Below are 6,000 nucleotides of genomic sequence, written 5' to 3' on the forward strand. Positions count from 1 at the left end.
ATACTTGAAACTTGCCAGGTATATTGCTGGGGACCCGAGGATGTGCCTTTTCAAGGTTTCATATTAATCGGACAATTACTTACCGAGCTATGTCCAAAAAACGATTCAACCAATCAGAGAGCAGCGAGCTATCACGTGTGCCGAACGTGGCGATCAGACTCTGCCTCGGACGGCACATTTGACAGCGTATTCATTTATTTCACGTTGGAAAACTATGTTGCCGTTAAACTATGTTTTAAAACGAATTCAAACTGCGATTAAATTAAAACGATTCATCCTAACTGCGATTTGCGAACTTCCGGACAGTGAAGACTGTCCGGCAGCACGCTTTCCGGCAGCCAATCACAGAACGCTTTGTTGCGTAGGCGTGGCCGATGTGAGACGAGCGGAGCTGAGCGCGTTACGAGCTGACCGCCATTACGGTACGTAATTCGATTTCTTATGCGCATTATTTCTCCCAATTCAGTCAGAGCGAAGGGCGGAAGCGAAGAGCGGTTTTTTTTGTTTACGGGCGTACGGGCGGGGTAGAGCGTACGGGTAGCGTTTTTTATTTTTTTTGGCAAGGAACGGGCACCCACGTACGGGCAATGCCCTAGTTTTAACAATATTGATAGTTAAAGGTGATATAATATAACAAATATCATGAAACATTTACATTTTGGAGTCCATTGTATAATTTAAATAAACATAAATGCAAATTTCACATGTGGAAAAAGTAAGTACACCCCAACATTTATCACTACTTCAAATACCTAAAATTAGAATCAGGTGCACCAGCTCAGGTGCAAATGATTAGAACATCGTTAGATGTTAGATCGTTAGATCTTGGAGGAACCTGTCTTATTTAAACCTCAGACATTTCGTTTGGTTTGCTCTTTGTTGTTGAAGTGTGTGGCGTCACCATGCCTAGATCAAAAGAGCTCTCTGAGGCCTTCAGAAAGAAGGTTATAGATACCTACAAGTCTGGGAAGGGATTTAAAAAGATCTCCAAACAATTTGAAATCAATCATTCGACTGTCCGGAAGATCATCTACAAGTGGAGAAGATTCCAAACAACTGCCAACTTGTTCAGGCCAGGCCGCCCCAGCAAGTTCAGCCCGAGAGCAGACCGCAAGATGCTGAAAGTCTCTAAGAACCCCAGAATGTCATCACGGGACCTACAGGTAGCTCTTCCCACTGTTGATGTCAAAGTGCACGAGTCTACCATGAGAAAGAGGCTGCACAAATTTGATGTGCATGGAAGGTGTGCCAGGAGGAATCCTTTGCTGTCCAGAAAGAACATCAGGGCAAGACTAAAGTTTGCGACTGAACACCGAGGCAAAGACCAGCACTTCTGGAACAATGTGCTCTGGACAGATGAGTCAAAGGTAGAGCTATTTGGCCACAGTACCAGAAGACATGTTTGGCGAAAACGAAATACAGCATTTGACCACAAGAACCTGATACCAACCGTAAAGCATGGTGGTGGAAATATTATGGTTTGGGGCAGCTTAACTGCATCACCGGTGTGTACCCTGGTTTAGAATAGGTACACCGCATCCCTGCGTGTCGTAAGAGGCGACGAAGAGGGTTGGCGTCAGGCACGGGCATCCGGCCATAAAAACATTGCCTCAAAAAGAGAACCATGACAATTTCAACTACATATGGGCAGGGTACAGCCCGAAGTGGAGATCGGTTTCTGAGGTTTGGGACATGGAATGTAGGGACAATGACAGGGAGATCAGGAGAAGTGGTGGAAGTATTGGTCAGAAGAAGAGTGGACATATGTTGTGTGCAAGAGACGAGATGGAAGGGAAGTGGTGTGAGAATGGTGAAGGGTACGCAGGGACAGAAATACAAGTTTATGTGGCAAGGGTGCCCGGAGGGCGTGAATGGTGTTGGTGTCCTGTTTTCTGAGGAGTTTGTAGACAGTGTGGTGAGTGTGACTAGAGTGAGTGATAGGTTGATGGTGAAAATGATGATTGGAAAGCTCTTGGTGAACGTCATCTCGGGATATGCTCCACAGGTTGGTCGGAGCGATGAAGAGAAGGACTAGTTCTGGTGTGCGATAGAGAAGCTGATGGAAAACGTGAAAGATGAGAAAGTTGTTGTGGTAGGAGGAGACCTAAATGGACATGTGGGAAGGAGTATGGACGGTTTTGAGGGAGTTAATGGGGGTTAAGGACATGGTGTGAGAAATGGAGCAGGTGAAAGGATTTTGGAGTTTGCTGATGGAGCTGATTTGTTGATTTGTAATACTCAGTTCCAGAAAGAGGATAATAAGCTTGTTACATACACGTCAGGTGGGTCGACGACAACCGTTGACTACCTGATGGTGCGTAGGCGAGATAGGGGCCACCTCCGGGACACAAAGGTGATCCCGGGGGAGGAGGCTGTTTCACAGCACCACTTGGTTGTCTGCGACATAAGGGTGAAGGGTGCAAGGAGAGCTCGGCAGGTGAAGTACCAACAGAGAATGAAGGTGTGGAGGTTAAAAGAGGTGACAGTAAGGGAGGCATTAAAAGAGAGGCTGAGTAGGGTAGAGGATGATGTGGTTGAGCTTGAAAGTGGTTGGACGTCAATGAAAGATAGTATGTTGGGAGCCGTTGGTGAGGTATGTGGATGGACAAATGGACCACCGAGGCACTCGGAAACATGGTGGTGGGATGATGAAGTTGGAAAGACGATTGACGAGAAGAGGAAGAGGTTCAAGGAGTGGCAGAAGGCGAAGGGTACGGGAGCAGAAAAAGCAGAGCATGACAGTTATAAGGCAGCCAAGAAGGCTGCTGAGAAAGAGGTAGCAAAGGCACAGGAGGCATGCAGGAAAATGTTCGGAGAACGCTTGGATTCGGAAGAGGGTCAGAGAGCGGTATTCAGGATTGCAAAGCAGATGGCGAAAGAGAGGTGTGATGTGATGGGGGTGAGTTGCTTGAAGGACGAAGTGGGACAAATCATTGTGGACCCAGATGGAATTAAAGGAAGATGGAAAATATATATGGAAATGCTGTTGAATACAGAGAATGAATGGGATGGCAACATAGAGAGTAACCCAGTTTTAAGACCGGCAGAGAAGATAACTGAGAAGGAAGTTGAGGAAGCGATAAAAGCAATGAAGAGTAGAAAAGCGGGAGGGCCGATGGGCGTTGTGGAAGATATGTTGAAGGCAGCAGGAAGTTGGGGTGTGAAGCGAATGACAGAGATCTGTAATCTGGTGGTGAAAGAAGGCCGCATTACAGTGGATTGGGAACTGAGTACCCTCGTCCCTCTATACAAGGGGAAAGGTGACCCTCTGGAGTGTGGCTCGTACCGAGCGATAAAGTTATTGGCGCATGGAATGAAGGTATTGTAAAGGGTGTTGGAGAGGAGGATAAGGAAGAAGGTGAAGATCGACGAAATGCTGTTTGGATTTATGCCAGGAAGAGGGACGACAGACGCGCTCTTTATTGTGAGGCAGTTGCAGGAGAAGTACATGGAGAAGAGGAAGAAGTTGTTTCTTGGGTTTGTTGATCTGGAGAAAGCATTCGATAGGGTTCCACGCGAAGTATTGGCATGGGCATTGAGGAAGTTAGGAGTGGAGGAATGGTTGATCAGAGTCGTGATGGCAATGTACAAAAGAGCGCGCACAGCTGTAAGAACGAAGGACGGGAACAGTGGTGAGTTTGAGGTGAAGGTGGGAGTGCATCAGGGGTCGGTACTAAGTCCACTACTATTTGTAGCTGTGATGGAGGTGCTGGCTCAGAACGTAAAGGGGGGTTTACCGTTGTAGTTGTTGTATGCAGATGATCTGGTGTTGATTGCGGAAAGTATGGATGGACTGAAGGAGAAGATCAACAAGTGGAAGGAATGTATGGAGACAAAAGGTCTGAAGGTGAATATCGGAAAGACGAAGGTGATGGCAAGTGGTAAAGCATGTGGTGAGGTGGAAAGAACTGGGAAGTGGCCATGTGCTGTGTGCAGGAAGGGTGTTGGAGTGAACTCCATTCAATGTGCAATGTGCGCTGAGTGGGTTCATCAAAAATGTAGTGGTCTGAGAGGGTCATTAACCAGTGTGGCAGCTACATTCAGAGGGAGCTGCAGATGGAGGAAATGTTGAGTTGGATCTTGGAGACGGTGTGAAGCTGAAAGGTGTGAAAACATTTTTCTACCTCGGAGACATGCTGAATGGAGAAGGTGGATCATACTCGGCAACGGTTGCTAGAGTGAGATGTGCATGGAAGAAGTTTCGGGAACTGAGTGGCGTGCTGATGAGGAGGGGAGTGTCGTTGAAGCTGAAGGGAAAGGTGTATGCTGCATGTGTGAGAAGTGTTGTGATTTATGGGAGCGAGACATGGGTAATGAATGTAGAGCAGCAACGAAGGCTGGAAAGGGTGGAAATGTGAATGGTTCGGTGGATGTGCGGAGTATCGTTGAGAGAGAGGAAGACAAATGATGAATTGCGAAAGATGATGGGAATGGAGCCTGTGATTGATGCTGTGAAGAAGAACAGGTTGAGATGGTTTGGTCATGTGTTGAGGAAGGATGAAAGTGACTGGTTGAGAAGAGTGATGGAAATGAATGTAGAAGGAAGTAGAGGACGGGGAAGACCGAGAAAGACCTGGCTAAAGATGGTAAAGAAGAAATGCGGGCAAGGGGGTTAACAAGGAGAGATGCAGAAAATAGGGCAAAATGGAGAAGATTGTCATGGGGACTGCAAGGCTAACCCCCGCTCTGGCAGGGAAAATGGCCTTAAAATGCATGTTGTTGTTGTTGTTGCAGCTTAGCTGCATCAGGGCCTGGGCAGCTCACCATCATACAATCCACTATGAAGTCTTCATTGTACCAGAGGGTGCTTGAGGATAATGTGAGGCCATCTCATCTGTCGGAAAGTTGAAGCTCAACCGAAGGTGGACTTTGCAACATGACAATGACCAGTGGAAGTAAATATCAGTATTTTGAGTATCAGTATTTCAGTATCAGTATTTATCAGAAGTAAATAAATAGTATTTACATACCAGTAAATCCACCAAGGAATGTCTGAAAAGAAAGAAATGGAGGGTTCTGGAATGGCCAAGTCTAAGCCCGGATCTAAATCCCATCGAGATGTTGTGGGGGGATTTGAAACGAGCAATTACAAGGACACCTCATGGAGACATCACATGCACGGGACAGGAAACGTATCTTAGACTGTAATTCCAATCACGTACAGTTTGTAAGGAAACCTCACATCGACATACGATGTCGATCGACAGTAAATCTTGAATTCTCTGTTTCAAGGTTAAAAAAAAAAAAAGCTAAATTTGAGACATCGAACTGACGTGACACGAATCAATATCGACGTTATTATAATTATGAAAGTGATATATCAATTATCAAACCCGAAATCATGGACTCACAGTTGGATGGGTACTCACCGATGGCCCAATTTTAACCTGATGACTGCGAAAGAAAGAATAAATTGTTACAGTACCGCGCTTGACCTTTAATACGTTAAAATTACCATTATCAACTAGGCTCCTCCTCCTCTTCTTCTTCTTTTGCTTATTCTTCTTCTTCCTCCACAATCCACTCTGTCTCCTCGCTTCTTCTTCAATAGGTCACACGCAAAATAACACTCCATAGCCCGCTTCCTCTTTACTTTTCACAAATGCGTTCTCCAATAAACCTCAGAGGACATCGAGGTATTAGATTTAGAACAACAGTTTAGCTGAGGTAAAGAAATCCAAACAATGATAAAAAATAAATAAATAAAACCATATCTGAAAGTCCAACACTTATTCACCGCCTATCGTGTTGTCATGGCTGCACAACTATAATGGGACCATTTGGAAATATGGAGAAAGCGAAAAAAAAATACAATAAAAAAGACAAATATCAAGTCTTTGGAAAGAGGAAAATTACATATGGTGGATGTCGTGGAGGTTCACGAGATGTCGTTACGTGATTTCCTACCACGTGGCCAATAAATCTGGCACGCTTTTCCTGTATCCTGGTCCGATCACGACAGTGGAAAAGTCATCCCAAAAACGGCGATTAATAAAATTC

The 6,000-nt window shown here is 45.4% G+C and overlaps 1 protein-coding gene across 10 annotated transcripts in view; it reads right to left on the bottom strand.

Moving 5' to 3' along the window:
* ME2 (malic enzyme 2) overlaps positions 1-5,749 on the bottom strand; it is a 37,696-nt gene extending 31,947 nt beyond the window's left edge. For 2 of the 10 annotated variants that reach the window (XR_010984924.2, XM_068119840.2), the window contains exon 1: positions 5,370-5,527. The gene's annotated coding sequence lies outside the window, so the exon portion shown is untranslated. Of the gene's footprint in view, positions 1-4,764; positions 4,868-4,970; positions 5,276-5,351 lie in introns of those variants that run through there. The other 8 variants (XM_068119843.2, XM_078779732.1, XM_078779731.1 and 5 more) reach the window with 7 other exon arrangements.
* Between the last annotated feature and the right edge of the window lie 251 nt (positions 5,750-6,000).

The sequence above is a fragment of the Myxine glutinosa genome, chromosome 6, assembly GCF_964187855.1.
Source record: "Myxine glutinosa chromosome 6, kmMyxGlut1.1, whole genome shotgun sequence".
Classification (NCBI taxonomy): Eukaryota; Metazoa; Chordata; class Myxini; order Myxiniformes; family Myxinidae; genus Myxine; species Myxine glutinosa.